This window comes from Erpetoichthys calabaricus, chromosome 4 (assembly GCF_900747795.2).
Source record: "Erpetoichthys calabaricus chromosome 4, fErpCal1.3, whole genome shotgun sequence".
Classification (NCBI taxonomy): Eukaryota; Metazoa; Chordata; class Cladistia; order Polypteriformes; family Polypteridae; genus Erpetoichthys; species Erpetoichthys calabaricus.
In genome coordinates this window covers 57,718,452-57,738,415 of record NC_041397.2, presented here as the reverse complement: position 1 = coordinate 57,738,415, position 19,964 = coordinate 57,718,452, and the positions used below count along the sequence as shown (strand labels likewise).

Below are 19,964 nucleotides of genomic sequence, written 5' to 3'. Positions count from 1 at the left end.
TAGTTTTTGAAGATGACCAGTCCATGTTAGTACCCTATAAATCAGAGGTGTCCTGCTGAACTGGGGGCACAGCTGTCTTCCCGGTTCCTCCCTGTGTGGATATCGCTTTGAGTACTGAGAAAAGCGCAATATAAATGTAATGAATTATTATTATTATTAATGTATGGGCACAATGGACACTGGCTGGGGTCCTAGGAGCACAGGGTCCATGATGTTTCTGATGCCTGCGTATGTTTCTGTTTTGCTATCAAAACAGGGGCCCCAGCGCACTACATTGTCCAGGGGCCTATGATGTTATTGTGATGGCCCTGACTGGGGGACTCTTAAGATTCACCCTGTGATCATCCCTGCATTACACAACTTCAGGTTAATGCGTTACAACACACACCGCATGAGGACTCAGTCAGGTCGGGACAGCTGGCAGGACCAAGGGGTGCAGGAAGAGGGCGGGATAACTGGCAGGGTGCAGAACGATGATGTGCTGGGGGGAGTCGGCATGACTGACGCAGAATGAAAAAGGGGAAAGTTTAGGGCTGCCCGATCACCACAAAAGGAATGGCTGACAATTAGTGTCAATGATATTATAATTGCAGTTCTTACTTTCAATTAATAACACATCAATGATATGCTAGACAGATTTTGTGTTGCCAACTGCATGTACTCCAGCCTGTGTAGATACAGAACAGCAAAACCTCCATTTAGCAGAATAAAGATATCGCAGACTTGTAAAAAATATTTACTGTTTTTGTATTATATTCAATACAGTAAGGTACTGATATTCAAATAATTATATAAGTATAATAAAAGTAATTATGTAAAAAAAAAACAAATATTACATTTGGAAAACCTGCCATCACCACCACTCACCATTCAAAAATGTTGAACATGGGAATGTTAATTGGGGGTCTGCTGTTGTATGTGCTTGTAAAATCAAACCAGATAATAAAATCTTAAATGACACGAAAGTGAGATTAACAAATGAAGGCAAACACAACATAACAGATACAGGAATGTAAAACTGTACATTTATAGCAAGCTCAAGAAGTATTTAGACGGTGACCCACTGTTACATGTTACTGTCCTCATGGGGACTTGGTGTATACTTGTACTTTGTAAAACTTTGATTATTTTAGCATTATTCTGACTACACCATTTTGTGTGTTTTGCTGTCAGTGTTTTCCAAACAAAACGTTTTAGTGTCTTAGTCGGGGCAATTTAAAGCTATTTAAAACAAGAAAATAAAAGGACCTTCTCTTCATTTGCTGCCCTGCAGTTGCCTTGATTTTGACTTTTGTTGTTTGATTGCTGAATTCTGAGGGAAAAAAATCAGGAGTGGCCTCCCCTCGATATACTCAGATATGGGGATGGATATTTGAGGAGTAAACTGCAAGACAAGGGTTATTTTTTTTATATTATGTACATTAAAGAACCATCAAATGATACCATCTATTTTATTATAGATAGATAGATAGATAGATAGATAGATAGATAGATAGATAGATAGATAGATAGATAGATACATTAAAGAACCATCAAATGATACCATCTATTTTATGATAGATAGATAGATAGATAGATAGATAGATAGATAGATAGATAGATAGATAGATAGATAGATAGATAGATAGATAGATAGATAGATAGATAGATAGATAGATAGATTGGATATTTATTTGTCCCCAGGGGAAAATTTGGCTTTTTACAGAAGCTCAATAAAAAATATTGTGTAATAGCAAACATCAGATCTCTCTCAAATATACACCATTATGACTAAAAATAAAGAAAGCTTCTGAAATGGCTGTCCCAGTCCCAGTGACACATTATGCAGATGTATTGCTGTTGGTATGAAGGAGCCGCAGTGGTTTTTCTTGACACATTTCCACTAAATGATCTGTTGGCTGAAAGTCCTCAGTGTTGTTAGCGTGTCAGAGAGAGGATGCGCAGCATTATTCATAAAGGCACTCGGTTTTGTTTTAATTCTTTCCTTTGCTGCTATTGTACCTCCAGTGGCCCAGAGTGTGTCCTATAACTGAGCTTGACCTTTTTAATTCATTTTTTGATTTGTTTGGCCTCTCTTGAATTGATGTTACCAGCTCAGCAAACTAAAGTGTAATGTAATGGCTGGACCAGCGTCCCAACTGGTATTGACCATGGTTCCTTACCTGGCCTGGAGGCCATTATAATGGATGCTCAAGGAGGGCCATACTGTATGATATTCCCTCTCCCAGCCAGAAGGCAGGCATGGAGGGGCACTGAAGCAGCTGGTGCACTAGGACTGGACACCATTAGGCTCATCCAACTGCATATCTCGGAGTTTACCCCTTAACAGGGATGGCTTGGTGGTATTGACTGAGGACACTTTCTTAATAAGGCCACTCAATGACATCACATGTAGAGACGCTACTATAGACAGCATGGCTGCCGTCATGATCAAAATCACACAACACTGCAGAATCATATGAATTCAACATTATATAAATTAAAATAAATAAAAATCAAAATCACAAAAATTGACAATGAAAAAATGGTCAAATATGATAATAGGCACATGCAAAACCCACATTGTGACAGAAGGTACTTAAACGGCCACTAGACTTGGTCCAGGGCTCGGACGTTGACCACTTTGAGTCTGCTGTGCCTCAGGTTGTTGTTTTTTGATTTTGACTTTGTGTCAGTCGTGCATTTCTGGATTTTATGTTTGGTTTTAGATATGGAGATTCATCCTGAGCTATGGTCTCATTCCTGCCTCACACTGCTGCCCTTGTGTCTCAGCTCTAGATTGGCCTTCGGACCTGCGCCTCTCTCTGCCTTTAACCTTCTGCTTTGTGTCCATGTTCCTGTTGACCAGAGCAGGGATCACCAAGTCAGACACCCTTCTGCTTTACCCTTCTCCAGTCTTGTCCTTTGACAAGGTGCCACTTTTTAAAAACATGCCAGCCATGAGGGCAGAGGAGGAGTTGACATGTGGCCGGGACTGGCCCAGTGTTAGCATTGACTTTATGGACATCAGTCAGTGCCATTGTACTTACAATCTGCTGCCACCACAAGCCTATTTGGACTCCGTTTTTTCATGATGTTGCTTTACGTAGTCTGCTCAAACCGGTCACCCAAATCTACTCTCACTATTACAAAAAATAACAGTTAAGTAAGAATCCAAATGCACTGGAATGTTCTGCCATGTGTTCATTTTGTAACTTGTTAAGCTGTACAGTATTTTAGTATAATGCCTGATCTCCATTCCGCCTTCTGGGACTGATTGATTTGTGTTACTCCTGCTAACAATCGAACGTTTCCGCGGGGGGTCAGGGGCACACATCACTAATGATAAAATGCATGCTGCTCCGGCCTTTGACCTCGTGCCCCGGCTGTGCCGGACTTCCTTACCTTTATTAGTCTTCCCAGCTTTGGCTTCTGCCTCACCCTTTCCTCTCTTCATGTGGCCTTTATAGCTTTTTCTCTTCACTGTCACAAATCTGCTGGTTTCCTGTTGTGATCTTCAGCTGCTGCATTACTTTTTGAGCTAAGCTGAGATGCCATGTGGCTCACACAAGGAGGAGGCCCTCATAAACATTAGAACATCAGAGCAATCTAGACAAGAACAGGCCATCAGCCTAACACAGCTCGCCAGTCCTAGCCACTAAATTCTTTTAAAATAACACCAAGTCTGGTTTTGAAAGTCCCTAAAATCCTGCTGTCTTCCACACTACTTGGTAGCTCATTTCAGGTGTCTGTGGTTCTCTGTGTAAAGAAAAACTTCCTAATGTTTGTGTGAAATCTCCCCTTTACAAGTTTCCAAGTGGGTCCCTGCTTCTTTCTGTCCTGAATATTAATGCCATTGTTAATATCTGGTCACTCTGTGGGGTGGAGGGTGGATGTAGTTGGTCGCATGTCTAACTGCTGGCTTCAATATTCAAAATGATATCTGCCATTAATTTGGAGCGGCATTTTGTATCCATAAAACTCCTTAGACCTTCAGAAGAGGAAAAGGAGCTGTGCCATAAAGTTAAGCACGTGGCCTGATTTGTGAAGCAAGTTCCTTTTGTCTGAAATGCGGCTATCCAAAGCATGTTTGAACTGTGGACCAAAGAGAGCATTTTCATTTTTTTTTCAGGTTTGGTTTTGTTATGTGATGCCAATGAACCTAAAATACTCCTTTTGTCATCTCTGAATGCAGAATGCACCGTTGTAATGCCGGACCACACAACGTAGTTGAATGATGAGATACTGTACACTTTTATTAATATCTTGTCCATGATACTCACTCAGGTCAGCCAGTAAGAGCCTTCATTACCTCTCTGACACATTTGCAGGCAGTGTGGTGTGGTGGTTAAGGCTTTGGAAGTCACACCCTGAGGTTGTGGGTTCAAGTCCCACCACTGACACTGTGTGACCCTGAGCAAGTCAGTTGACCTGCCTGTGCTCCAATTGGCAAACCAAAAGAAATGTAACCAATTGCATCATAAATGATGTAAATTGCCTTGGATAAAGACATCAGTCAAATAAGTAAATGACAAGTCCGGGTGAATAAACTGAATTCCTCCCATGGAGGGACCTCCAATCCACTGCTGCTAGTGATCCAATGCTGGATTTCATTGAATTGAATTCCACTTCCTGAAACTCCAATTCAGTTTCCTGTAGTTGCTGTTGAAATCCAAGTCCATTTCCTTGTTTGAACTGGAGTTGTTGGGTTTATTCCTGAATTGACCCCAACCCTTGTGTTGGCGATGCGAGGCACTCGATCACTCATAACACCCTGACTGTCTTTCATGTAAGAGTGCTTCATGGCATTCAGTGCTGTCAAAGGGATCCGCTTGCTTGTCATTTGTGTGAAAAAATGGTTTGTGATGCTTGATGCTTCATGCCAGGAGAAGAAGCAGAGCAGAATAGATAACCAAGATGAGAGCCGCCGCTACGGGTCTAAGAGTGCAGTGACAAACAGCTCTTGCTAACCTTTGAGCTCTGCATCTTCCTTTTTCCATCTCACAATGTGATCACACCTTTTTTTTTTTTTTCTGCCCAGGACTCCACCCTATCTTCAGCTGTCCACCCTATTGGTTACTTGGTGGCAGTCGTGGATCTTGTCAATCACTTCTGCTGTGTCATTCATATGCATAATGCACACTTTCTGTGCAGCGCTGGGAATGTAAGTTAGAATAATATTAGTAAATATCCATCCATCCGTTTATCCTCTTCCACTTATCCGAGATCGGGTTGCAGGGGCAGCAGCTTGAGCAGAGATGCCCAGACTTCCCTCTCCTCGGCCACTTCTACTATGTCTTCCGGGGGAAACACGAGGCGTTCCCAGGCCAGCCGGGAGATATAGTCCCTACAGCGTGTCCTGGGCCTTCCCCGAGGCCTCCTCCCGATTAGACGTGCCTGGAACACCTCACCAGGGAGGCGTCCAGGAGGCATCCTGATCAGATGCCTGAGCCACCTCATCTGACTTCTCTCGATGCGGAGGAGCAGTGGCTCTACTCTGAGCTCCTTCCGGATGACCGGGCTTCTCACCCTATCTTTAAGGGAGAGCCCAGACACCCTACGGAGGAAACTCATTTCAGCTGCTTGTATTCACAATCTCCCACTCCATTCTTCCCTCATTCGTGAACAAGACCCAGAGATAGTTGAACTCCTCCACTTGGGGCAGGATCTCGCCCCCAATCCTGAGAGGGCACTTCACCCTTTTCCAGCTGAGGACCATGGTCTCGGATTTGGAGGTGCTGATTCCCATCCCAGCAGCTTCACACTCGGCTGCGAACTGATCCAGAGAGAGCTGAAGATCACGGCCTGATGAAGCAAACAGGACAACATCATCTGCAAAAAGCAGTGACCCAATCCTGAGCCCACCAGACTGGACCCCCTCAATGCCCTGGCTGCGCCTAGAAATTCTGTCCATAAAAGTTATGAACAGAATCGATGACAAAGGGCAGCCCTGGTGGAGTCCAACTCTCACTGGAAACAAAAAATATCGACTAATAAAAAGTTTATTGACAAATAAAGAAATTGTATCGACTAATTCTCTTTTGTTTATCGCATCATCAAATTTCAATCAAATCCATCAAGGCATTTTTGAGATATTAGGGTATAAGTTTTTCTGTTGATGAATAGAAATGTCCTTTCATAGTGGATACCCAGTGCTCTAGATGCACCATCCTGCCAAATTTGAGCATTTTGACTAAACAGGATAGAATGTTGATGTTGAAGAGTGAGAGAATTAACTTTGTATTATACTGTATATACAGTGCCCTCCATTATGTTTGGGACAAAGACACATTTTTCCTTAATTTAGCCTCTCTGCTCCACAGTTTAAAATCACACATCAAACCATTCAGACATGATTAAAATACAATTTGCAGACTTTCATTTAAGGGTATTTGCCTACATTTCAGTCACTTCGTGTAGTAATGACAACACTTTTCTACATGGTCCCGCCATTTTAGGATGATTGGTGTCACAGCTGTTTGTGATTCCACAGGGGTGTTGCATTATAAGACACGTAGGCTTGCTTCTACCCTTTGGAGTCTGTAGTTGCCCATTGATCAAAAGGAGGACAAGAGCTGTGTCAGTCAAAGTCAAAGAAGCCATTATGAGGCTGAAAAACAAAAGTCAATCCATTACAGACATTGCTAAAACCTTAGGAACACCTAACTCAAATGTCTGGAATATCATTAAGAAGAAACTGGTACTGGATTGGTAGGCCAAGGAAGACCACCACTGCTGTTGATAGAAGAATCCTCACTATGGTAAAGAAAAAGCCCCCAACGCCTGTCCAACAGATCAGAAACATTCTGAAAGTGACGTAATGACAGGTAAACCTACGTCTTCTTAGTAAATAACAGATTGTGTTGATTTTAGCAATGTTAGAAGTATTGTTGATAAGCAATCCACAATGAAAGCATCAAAACGGGAGGAGGATTATACTATACATTTTTTATGGAGGAATTCATTCATAATTACCAAGGTGAGTTTTGTTAACTTTCTTATGCTGGATATGCTAACAGTTTCAGCTCCCCTTTTTAAATATTACATAACACCTTGCTCAGAATTTACAGACGTTATATGTTTTAATCTCTCTATATGCAGTATTAAATCCAATGTCTGTCTGTCTGTATGTCTGTCCACTTTTCACAACAGAACTACTTAAAGGATTTAGATTGGGTTTTCTTCTATAATTTGCTTTAACATTCTGGTTGATTTTGCGATCTCTCTCATCGAGATAAGTATCATAGTTCGCTTGCAGGAGCGATTGATTTAGAGACATGCAGCAGGCCGACTGGGGGAAGCAGGGACCTCCTCTCTCACGCACCAGCCTTGGGGCGTGTACCTTACTTCCGATTAGCTAGTGAACGAGAGAACTACTTAACTAATTTAGATCAGGTGTGTTTCTATACTTTGCTTGAACATTCCAGTTGATTTTTGTACTTCTCTCATCGTGCTAAGAATCATAGTTCGCTTGCAGGAGCGATATATTCGTGCTAATCTGAGACAGAGACAGGGGGCCGAGGGGAGGGGGAAGTGTGATGTCAGGAGTGGGGAGCCGGGCAGGGCCCTCCTCGCTGTCCTGTTTCACTTCTATGTGGACGGAGCCACAGGGGACGGCTAGTATAGGATTAAGTAGTTAAATTATCTGCAATCTTATACATTGACTGTGTTTGACCTTTATGCTTTCCTATTCACCATTTATCTTGGTATTTTTTAAGGTATTTCATGTTTGTTTTACATGTAACTAGCTGGTTATATTTGTAGAATGGGTTAAGGAAAGAAGGCAAAGGTTTCTATGTTTTTTAAATGATGACCCTGTTGATACTGAGATGATTATTTGCTCTTTCAGGAAATGAACAAGGGGTGAGTTAAAAAAAAGGCTCAGCACTGGATCGACCTTAAGACGGTGCTGACTACAAATACACGTGCTGTCATGGCATGTAACAAAATGCTGTCCTTTGTACCTTTTGATGACTTGAATACGTTTCATCTCTGTGTTTCATTGGATGGAAAAGATGCGAAAACCAAGTAAGGACGTTTGTGTTTAGAACTTGGACACTGAGGAGCACTCGCTAAGCTCTTGTTTCTGGAAGACACTTTACCCATCGACAAAGCCTTGGAGTAGAAGCCATGAGGAAATGTGAAAAGTGTGGAAATCCAGTGCAAAAGGAGGCAGTAGGTCAGTGTGTTGTAATATAGGATAAAGAAAGTATATTACCTATGATCTTATAAATTGACCATGCTTGATCTTTATGTTTTCCTATTGAACATGTATCTTGGTATTTCTTCAAAAGGTCTTTCATGTTTGTTTTACATGTAACTAGCAGGTTATATTTGCAGAATGGCTTAAGGAAAGAAAGCAAAGCTTTCTGTGTTTTTTAAGTGGTGACCCTGTTGTTACTGCTAGCTGTTCCATCCATCATTCACACTGCCTCTCCATCAACAGCTCTGCTCTCGCAATTTGAGAATTTGTTCTTTTTGGATTCCAGAATTGTGGTAACTCCTTGGTGGGGTATAACCCTGAACGCTGCCATGTCTGACTTATTCTTGGAAGTTCAACATGGACAGCTTGTAGTGCTTAAATTATGAAGAAAAGGAGCTAAACAACAAACCTTTGATTCTCCTTTGTGTTGCACTGCATTTCCACTCCCGATTAAACCTCACCCGAAAACACCCCTGCAAAAGCACATGATACACTTATTTATATTACAGCAGAGAAGATTAGCATGTGGCATTGCCGGGGTAAGTAAAGTTAGGCTCATTTTGTCTGCTAGTCTGGCTTCAGTCTGTTCAGATGTTTCACTTGCTCTGAATCAGCAGGTGGCACTGGTGTGCAAACTGTAGCACTCAGGAAAAAAACACTACTGGGACCTCCAGGGTCTAAATTTTGGGTTCCAAATTAGTGGCTGTTGTCTGCAGCTATGACATATTTGGTCCAGATTGGCCAAAGGGTGTAGGATTGTATAGGGAACACACAGACAGACATTGTTTAGTATGTATAGATTCCGGGTCAAACACAGTCACTGTAAGCTCCAAGCAGTTATTAAGTTCCTGCCATGAAATGTGCAAAAAAACCAAGTTAGATGTGAGTTTAAATTTACTCTTTATATTGTTAGTAAAAAAACCCAAACTAATCCAATCACATCACAGTTAGGTTAGGTACAGGTGCTGTTGCATGGTCAGTCGTGTTCCATTGAGGTGGGTCCTGGTGGGCTGAGATGATTATTTGCTCTTTCAGCGCTGAACAAGGGGTGGCCAGAAGAGGTTCAGCATGGGATTGACCTGAAGACGGTGCTGACTACAAATACATGTGCATGCATGGCGTATAACAATATATGGTGCTTTGTCCCTTTTGATGGCTTGAATACATTTTCATCTCTGTGTTTCATTGGATGGAAAAGATGTGAAAACCAAGTAAGGACATTTGTATTTAGAACTTGGACACTGAGGAGCACTCGATAAGCTCTTGTTTCTGGAAGACGGTTTACCCATCGATGAGGAAATGTGAACAGTGTGGAAATCCATTACAGCGTGAGAAGGAATGGAGGCAAATGAGGGAAGTGAGGAACAGAACACACAAAATCAGCAAGCGTCATTCTTGGGAAACCCTCCAATTTCAGTTTTTGTGCAGTAAATATAAACTGCTTTGGCAGTTTTTTTACCACAAAATGTTCAATATGGAAGACATGTTTGCTGGTTTAAAATTTTTAAAAAAACAACAAAAAATAAATGACATATTCTGAAAGGCAGAACAGCAGACAGAAAGCCTTGGAAGATAGCGATAGACTTTAGAACTGGACTCGTCCTGGGTGAATGGCTGAAATTGGTGATGACACATATGACACCCCAGATCTTCTTCTGTTTTCCCCACCTCTCCTCTTGTACTAAATACAGAAAGTTTTGGCTGTACAGTTCACTTCACTCATTGCTTTACACTCAAAGCCTCAAGCAAATCATGAAGACACAAACAGAGTCTTGTCAGAAACACATTTCGAGGAAGTCCCTTTTATGCACGGATTATTAATGCATGGAACAAATTGACAAAGCATGTTGCGAATGGTGACACCCTGGGGCCTTTAAATCTTCACTCACTTCTTCTCTAAAGTGATTTATTCTACATGCTGCTTGCTCTGCAATAGCTTGGGTCAGCCAATAACAAATTTGTTTAGACGGACCCTGAATTGGATCTGGTGGGTTTGGAAATGCTGTGCTCTTCTCTTTTCATATTATAGTAGGTGCTGCGTCCATTTAACCTGCAGGTTGTGTGAACTTTGGGTCAGTGGAGTTCAAACGATTTGTGACAGTTGATATCACACCAGCAGAAATATTTAACTCTGTACATTAGTGCATTGTTGTAGAGAAAAAGGAGGAAGAGATCGGGACCAGGTGGCTGTTCAGCGTGTTGAATATAATGACTTGTGGAAGAAACTGCACTCCTCCTGGCAAGGGCAACTTTATCATGGAGGCCAGGATGTTCAACAAAGTGTGAAATAGAAAAGCAAGCCTGCCTTAGCCCTACAAGGTGCATTGGTAAAACAAGTGATGTGCATTTGTGTGCTTACTGCCATCGTCTCCTCCACAAATGACTGCATAGCGAAAAAATCTTCAAAAACAACTATCCCCGAGTCTCCAAAGACAACTGAGACTTCGCTGAACAAAAGACATTGGACATCACATTAATGAACAGGCAGTGTTGTGCCACTACAGCAGATGGTGTGAGTGAGATGACCCACAGGCCTGTAAGACTTTAGTCAAACTTTACTTAAAAAACACATTTACAACAGCCGAAACCGAACCAAAGTGCTGTACAAGAAAGGCAGTAGAATGTATATACAGTATATACACATCACAGAACTGCAAACATAACCAACCATTACATAAAAGAGAAATTCAGATACCCATGCATACATATTTATAATCATGAATGTACATGAGTCAACATATACAAATGTAACGTCAACTTCTTGCAGGGTCAAATGCCAGCAAGAAGAGATAAGACTTTAATGATGACTTACAAAATGGCCACTGTTGGAGTAGTCCTAATATAATAAGGCAAGCCATTCCAAAGGAAAGGAGCAGTCACCGCAAACGTCCGTTCCCCGTGGATTCATTCAATGCCTCGGTTATGCACCACGTGTTTTATTGGCACTCCCCTAGAGAGTGGGGCCACCTGCCGGACGCCGCTCCTAAAAATCTGGAGAGTCTCCCTCAGTTACTGTGGGGTTCATTGTTAATGTGATCCAGAGTTGGTGAGTTCTTGTGTTTCTCTGTGCTTTGTACCTTTTTCATTCTGGATTTCTCGACCGTCATCTCTGTTTCTTTGACTATTTTCTGGATTTCATTTTGGGACTGGGCTTGCTTTGGATTGTCATATTGTTTAGGCAACCCCTCTTTGACTTTGTGTTCCATTTAACTTTTTTCTTGTTACAGAACAATTTTGAACAACAAATACTTTATTTATAAAGGTTCTGTATTTACCCTATTACTAGCTGGCTTTTGACAATTTTGCCCCTCTACTGGACATTGCTGGAAGTGCTTTTTGGAACTTAGGTGCTTTGGAACTCCTAGTTCAGGACAGCAGCCTTGTGTTATAATCATTTAAATTAATTTTTTCCCCACATCAAGCAACATTCAAAAACATAATGACAAAGTCAAAATACCAAAAACCAAGTCTTATCCAAGTAAAAGCGAAAGTAGACAACATTCTATACTCAGGTAAAGCAGAAATATTCTCAAAACGTATTTCTACTTAGGTACTATACAACACTATAACAGTTGGCAGCAATAGGGTAGCAAGAATGGAGGAGATTCAATAGCAACTCATGACACACGTCTATATTTTTGTGGAAATGACCAAAAAGGTATGCACAATTAACAATTAATGACCACATAACTGGAAACAGTGTCCAGTAGTTACGTTTGCACATCCATTTTATGGTGAGATTTAGGTATTGATCAGGTGGCAGTCTAATGGGTATGCAAATTTGGTATTTGCTGACCACCAACAAGTGTAACTTTTCAGGTTCTACGTTGTGTTGTTTGCAGGTTTTTGTAATAAAACTGGACCTTTTTAAAGTACAGATCTGCATGTTTTTTAATAAGGTGAGCAGATTTATACATTTAGAAAAAAAACAACACCTGCCAGACTCCAAAGAGTTATCATGATCTTGATATTGGTGTGTTAAAACTCATCCAGCGCCAGCTGTGTACTGGCTACCTCCAAGGTGTCGGGTAAGTGTGAGCCATTCAAGTCAAGTCAAGGTTACTGTCATGTGTGGATCATACAATTAAATTCTTACTTGCTTGTCTCCTCAGAACAGTTTACTAAATTACAACAAACACACAATAAAATAATAAATAAAAAGTATACATAACATTCAACATATATAAACATGGTGATTTTCGTATAAATGACCACTCCAGAATTTTACATTGTGTGGGTAGAAACTCTCCCTGAATCTACTCCAATGGTCCAATCCAATGGTCCTGTACCCTTTGCCAGAGGAGAACAGCTGCAGTGATCCATCATTCTGTTCCTGAATTCCACAGTGGGCTTCACACACAAACGTCCTGTTAATTTTTCTTGCTCAGGATTCCTCTTGGTGTTCTAACTTCTCACATCCTCATGCATATTATGCACCCACTGTGAGGTGCTAGATGAACCTTAACTGTTCAGGTCAGCCATGTGCCTGCACCATAGTAGCTCTGAGCTTGTGATTCTGAGTGAATGACAACTTTTAAAATATGTAATGTTTGGCAGCAAATTATCCGTCTATCTATCTATCTATGGACATTAGTAGCTCTGAGGTTGTAATCCTGAGTGAACTGTAACTTTTAAAATATGCAATGTTTGGCAGCAAATTATATATCTATCTATCTATCTATCTATCTATCTATCTATCTATCTATCTATCTATCTATCTATCTATCTATCTATCTATCTATCTATCTATCTATCCTTTCTATTTTGTATTCTGAGGGATCAGAAGAGTACATTGGTGGTGTTGTGTGCAAAGCAGATGACAATACTGCTGCTAATACTGGAGTGGACAATCATCCATTGCAGGGAACACTTGAGTACAACCATACCAGCATAAATTCAACTTTGTGATTGTTGCATGTAGGAGGAATGCCTGAGAAACACATAAGGACAACATGCAAACTTCACAAAAGGCAGGGATTAGATCAGCAATCAAACCCAGTTCACTGTAGCTGTGAAGCAGCGGGGCCAACCATTGTGTCCCTTTGCCATCTAGCTGGAAAAATCTGCTTAATCCAATGTTAGTGACAACCTAGGCAGGATCAGTGCAACGTATGAACCAGTGGAGAATCACACTCATGCGCGCACCCACACTTCTTTGAGGAGAATAGAAAGACTCAACAGCGCCTTGGAGAAAACTCCTGGAAACGTGAAAGACGTGTAAACTGCACACTGACGCCGACTGCAGTTGCAGTCTTAAATCCCTGTACCTGAGAGACGAATTCTATGAATTTCAGAACTAAATACTTCCCAACTTCCCACGACCTCTCATCAGCTGCTCACCACCAAAGCCCCCACCTTCTCTGCAGGGTGGTACAGTGCCTTTCTATCACAGATCTTGCTTGCGGTACTCCCCATCCTCCATGACGAGCCATTCATTAAAGTACACAATAAGGCTGGACACCTGCAGCATTTACAGCAGAAGCTCTGCCGTCACTTTACTAAGCAGTATTTCACAATAAAAGTTTCCTAATTACTGCACTCGAACTGACAATAACGTCAGCCCTTTATTTATTTTTGAAAGATTTAGACACCAGGGCTAAGTATTTATTCCATTGTACCTAAAATCCCTCGTTTAAAAATCGACGCATGCAACAGCCAAACAACAAGTTGTGTTCTTCGACGGAGACGCGGCTGAATGCACAGTTGTCGGCTGAAGTCTCATGAAGAGTTCATTTCGTCACGCGGCGAAGCCCTTTTAACCCACAAAGCAGCATTTGAGACGCTGGTCGTCGGCCTGGGTAACCAATAAACCGCCAGTGATTAGCAGACGAGCGCAAGAATAATACTGAAGGGGGCGGAATGGAAAGCGCGTGTCAATCACTCGTTTGTCCCGCCTTCTGGGTCGCGCCTTTGGACAGCAGAGCCGTCACTCTCCACTGATACCTGTCTGTCTCTGGTTTCAATTGGCTCGCCGCTGCGCTCGTCACGGAGTCGCGCCCCTCCCCCACCAGCGGATTGTTTCGTGTTGGACTGGTGATGGAGACCGGAGGATAAAAATCAAAGCGGCGAGGAACGGAGGAGACTTGATATTAAACGTGTTGTGAAAAACGAGGTGAGGAGTAGATTTAGGGGGCGGGTGCGTTCGCATCTTCTTTCTTTCGCTCTCGTCTTATTATTATTATTATCATTATTTTTTTCCCTTTATGGGCTTAGTGAAGAGCCTTGCGTGTTGGGCTTTGGCAATACGAGTCATGTGGCTCGTCCGGGTTTCTCGAAGCGCTCCTTATAATTAACTTCGCATAGATCCGTTATTTAGTCGTGAAGCTGTCAAACTCCGTTTTTCTTCGGCGTGTGTTGCTTTTAAACAATATCATTTAGAGGAGATGACCTCGTTCGTGCATCTTTGGCTTATTTTTTTAGTTACTTTTTTGTTGGGGGGGGGGGGGGCAGCGGTAGCGGGGTGTTATTTTATTTATTATTCAGTCAGCTTTACCGTCGATATTATCAATAGCCGGAGATGGGGTTTGCGTCCGTGTTAGTTAATATTAACGGGAATTTCACCCCACAATAGTGATGTTTTGCGCCCCTTTCGCGGCTGGTGTATTCTTTTGTGAAAAGAAAACAAACTCCCAGATTTACTGTTATGCTTGCTTTGGAGATTCCCTTTCCGCTGTTTCCCTGAAGATCCAATTGCGTGTGAGTGAAAGTAACTTGGAAAGCACTGCAGCAGTGCGCCTTCAGCGCCGGCACTTTACCTTCCACTTCAACAGCGTCAAGTGTCCGCTGGGTTATTGTGCGCCCGCTTGGGCTCAGCATTGCTTATTGCAAAACACAGCGTTGCGATTTTCACACGCCGCCCTTTCCTCCTCTCCCACCCCTTCGTTTCACAGGCATTGCTTTACTTTCACACAGCTCAGTTTTCCTACTTTTTAAAAAATCTTTTATTTGTAATCTGAACGCTAAATTAACATTTACCAGCAGTACTCAGTGCTTCTGCTTTGTTGTAGGATAATCAGTGATTTTCAATCACAAAAGAAATTCACATTTCAAAACAGAAATATAAGATTGAATTTATAGTAAATCCGCAGCCCCTAAAATCATCTGGTACATTTACTACTTTGGCTGACATCTTTATCCAAAGCAGCTTACAACAACTGAGAGACAATTGTTTGCATTTCTTTTGTGTTTTCATTTGGAACACAGACAGGTGAAGTGACATGCTCATGGTCACACAATGTCAGTTGCAGGATTTGAAGCCACAACTCAGGGTCTGAACTCCAAAAATTTACAAAACACTGCCTGCAGGCACATCCAGTAGGTGGGATAAATCATATATATAAGAAAGTTTTATAGTGTAGTCTTTGGAATCTAACAGACACAATTTGGATTGGCTTTCACAGCGTCACAGACTTTACAAAATTATTTTATTTAGCAGTTTTTAAAGCATTTTTATTGATTGAAGGTAATAAAACAATGTTTAAAAAACACAGGCATAGAACTTTATTAAGCAATGAAGGCTTCCATCAGTTTATGACCAGAACCAGCATACCACTCCAGGTTTGTTGAATGGTCATTTGAATAGCCTGCATATAATGACCATTCATTCCTGCAGTAACTACTGCTTCTGCTGGAACAAAGCTGACCCCGTGACCAGGGGAGTGTAAGTCAATTTCAATTAAAAACTGAGTGAAGTCAGCAACCACAGCATCAACCATTAGGGGGGATGGCAGGAGGAAGCACTGGGTCAATCAAATCAATTAGACGCTTCGTGTGTGAAATAGAGGTGATGATTATTTTTTTTTAATTTGCAGAAGAGTTCTTTTTAAAGGTACATTTGTTTACACCTATAAGGCCAATCATAGAAATGCACATTATGCTTTTCCTAAAATGGAATTTTTTTTTCACCAAAAAAAAATCAACCATCTTTCAAATTAAATTTGTGCTAAGCCTCAATTTTAAATGGATGAAGTGGTATAATAAACAAGTTTTAGATAAAGATGTGGAAAATCAAATTTTTTTTGCAGACAGGGTTAATTTCTCTTTTACATTCATTCATTTGTCTTCCATCTCTGCTATATCCTGATCGGGAATGCGGGAAAACTGGAGCCTAACCCAGCTAGCCTAGGACGCAAGGCAGGAACAATGCTTGGACAGGTGGGCCAGTTCATCACAGGATGAAAACACACACTCACACACACACACACACACACACTCATACATACACTGGGGCCAGTTTAGCATCACCACCCCTCCTAACCTCTTTGGACTATGAGTATTTTCGTAGTACAGTATGTCATTTTTATATGGTGTACCATGTGTTAAATAAACTGCTTCCAACATAACTTTGAAGTTACTTGTATTGCATATATTTTAATACATTCTTATATACAGTATCATGTTAGCATGTTGGTTGGATATGCAAGCAAGATTTTCACTGTAGTTGTACACGTGATGATGCTAATACTGCTGCTGCTGCTGCCTTTTGGAGGAGTAGTGTTTTGATTTACATTTATTATCCATGTTTGGCTGTTTACCCAAACTGCATCAAATAATTTGTATATTGATTACCATCATGTGAATTTATGTGAATGTAGGTTAGAATATAAATGCATCCAGCTTGTTAGGATATTTTAGATAGCAATCATTTGTAAACAATTCTTTTCCATGCCCTTCTGTTAATTTTGCCTTTTTTTCTTTTCTGCTCATCCTTCCACAAGTTGAGTGTTGTTTTTTTTCCTCCACGTGAAGTAAGTTTATGTTTAAAGTATACTGTAGTTTGTATGACAGTATGCTATTTCTGGGATTCCTTCAATGGAACTGATGTTTTACATGCCTGTTACTGGTTCCATTTATATTCACGTGTCTGTTTTCTCTGCTAATTATTACTTCATGTATTGTGCTACTTTCTGTAGCAGCATGTCAGTCCCCAGTCTTCTTTCTCATGTCATGTTCAGAAATATGTGCCAGATTTAAGCACCTTCTCTGTAACTCTCAGTTTCAAGCCTTAAAAATTTGTACCCATGACCTCTCCGTGTGTCTCCAATTCCATCTCCAGTTGTCTATATCTGTAGAGACCCTATGCTTTGGCACACCCTGGTACCTGACCCTGAGAGCCAATCTTTATGGATTTAGCCTAATGTCTTTTTATTATTAATTTTAATTTGGCTGATGCCTTTATCCAGGGCAACTTATAACATTGGAGAGGCACTTTTTTTTTTACATTTCTTTTTTGTTTTCCCAGTTGGAGCACAGGCAGGTGAAGTGACTTACTTAGGACCACACAATGGCAGCAGCAGGATCTGAACCCACAACCACAGGGTTTGAAGTCATATGCCACACTGCCTGCTTTAGATTTCAATCTTTCTCTTGGACATCTTGTCTAGAATTTCTGATGCCGTATAAGTACTTATATAGTCATGCAGTGTTATTCAGCTGTGAGAGTCTCATATTGATGACTAAGATTTTGTTAGAATTAGTCACATTTCAGTCATGCAACTTAATTTAGTTATGCTGGCGTAAAATTGAATGCATCCGTTTAAATTCATTTTTAGTTCTTGAAAACAGTTACTCTCCTTTTCTGTAAGACCAGTCAGATAGTTTATAAGAAAATGTTTTAGTGTTAAAATACAAGACAGTATTCAAGGCAATCCATGGCAGAGAGCAAACAAGCCCACAGTTCCTGCTGTCTAGTTAATGCTACAGTTTAATTTCAGATGGTGAGTGGGTTTGGATAGCCAACTGTGGTAGGTCAGCTGATCTTTGACCATGATCACCTGGAGATTTGTCCTTATCAACTAGAGATTTTATTTTTTACAATTTTTTCCACTATTAGGAATATTAGAGTTTAGTAGCATGGTACTGTGCATATTTGTATAGATGCAGTATATTTATATTTGTATTGTTTATATGCAATGTGGGCAAAAGTAGGCGGACATGCAGGCTATGATTTTTACAATAGCTTTATTATCTCAGTAGCTTTATTAACTTTATTGACTCAAAAGAATATAATTTATTAGGTGCCTTAAATAAATAATACAGGAATGAGCTCTGTGTTTCATGTACTCACAACTGTAAACCTACTTTTGACCACCACTGTATACAGTGCATCCGGAAAGTATTCACAGCGCATCACTTTTTCCACATTTTGTTATGTTACAGCCTTATTCCAAAATGGATTAAATTCATTTTTTTCCTCAGAATTCTACACACAACACCCCATAATGACAACGTGAAAAAAGTTTACTTGAGGTTTTTGCAGATTTATTAAAAATAAAAAAATTGAGAAAGCACATGTACATAAGTACAGTAATCCCTCCTCCATCGCGGGGGTTGCGTTCCAGAGCCACCCGCGAAATAAGAAAATCCGCGAAGTAGAAACCATATGTTTATATGGTTATTTTTATATTGTCATGCTTGGGTCACAGATTTGCGCAGAAACACAGGAGGTTGTAGAGAGACAGGAACGTTATTCAAACACTGCAAACAAACATTTGTCTCTTTTTCAAAAGTTTAAACTGTGCTCCATGACAAGACAGAGATGACAGTTCAGTCTCACAATTAAAAGAGTGCAAACATATATTCCTCTTCAAAGGAGCAAAAAAATCAATAGGGCTGTTTGGCTTAAGTATGCGAAGCACCGCGGCACAAAGCTGTTGAAGGTGGCAGTTCACACCCCCTCCATCAGGAGCAGAGAGAGAGAGAGAGAGAGACAGATTAAAAAAATCAATACGTGCCCTTCGAGCTTTTAAGTATGCGAAGCACCGTTCAGCATGTCGCTTCACGAAGCAGCTGCACAGAAGGTAGCCAACTTCGTGAAGATAATCTTTCAGCATTTTTAGACGAGCGTCCGTATCGTCTAGGTGTGCGAACAGCCCCCCTGCTCACACCCCCTACGTCAGGATCAGAGAAAGTCAGCGCAAGAGAGACAGAGAAAAGTAAGTTGGGTAGCTTCTCAGCCATCTGCCAATAGCGTCCCTTGTATGAAATCAACTGGGCAAACCAACTGAGGAAGCATGTATCAGAAATTAAAAGACCCATTGTCCGCAGAAATCCGCGAACCAGCAAAAAATCCGCGATATATATTTAAATATGCTTACATATAAAATCCGCGGTAGAGTGAAGCCGCGAAAGGCGAAGCGCGATATAGCGAGGGATCACTGTATTCACAGCCTTTGCCATGAAGCTCAAAATTGAGCTCAGGTGCATCCTGTTTCCCCTGATCATCCTTGAGATGTTTCTGCAGCTTAATTGGAGTCCACCTGTGGACTTCTTCAGTTGATTGGACATGATTTGGAAAGGCACATACCTGTCTATATAAGGTCCCACACTTGACAGTTCATGTCAGAGCACAAACCAAGCATGAAGTCAAATGAATTGTCTGTAGACCTCCGAGACAGGATTGTCTCGAGGCACAAATCTGGGGAAGGATACAGAAAAATTTCTGCTGCTTTGAAGGTCCCAATGAGCACAGTGGCCTCCATCATCCGTAAGTGGAAGAAGTTCGAAACCACCAGGACTCTTCCTAGAGCTGCCCAGCCATCTAAACTGAGCGATCGGGGGAGAAGGGCCTTAGTCAGGGAGGTGACCAAGAACCCGATGGTCACTCTGTCAGAACTCCAGAGGTCCTCTGTGGAGAGAGGAGAACCTTCCAGAAGAACAACCATCTCTGCAGTAATCCACCAGTCAGGCCTGTATGGTAGAGTGGCCAGACGGAAGCCACCCCTTAGTAAAAGGCACATGGCAGCCCGCCTGGAGTTTGCCAAAAGGCATTCGAAGGACTCTC

The 19,964-nt window shown here is 41.3% G+C and overlaps 2 protein-coding genes across 2 annotated transcripts in view; both read left to right on the top strand.

Moving 5' to 3' along the window:
• cdk8 (cyclin-dependent kinase 8) overlaps positions 1–19,964 on the top strand; it is a 1,217,851-nt gene that overhangs the window by 316,362 nt on the left and 881,525 nt on the right. The gene's annotated exons all lie outside the window — the stretch shown is intronic.
• Positions 14,184–19,964, top strand: part of LOC114650064 (actin-binding protein WASF3-like) — a 146,830-nt gene continuing 141,049 nt past the window's right edge. Inside the window, exon 1 of the mRNA XM_028799504.2 lies at positions 14,184–14,294. The gene's annotated coding sequence lies outside the window, so the exon portion shown is untranslated. The remainder of the gene's footprint in view (positions 14,295–19,964) is intronic.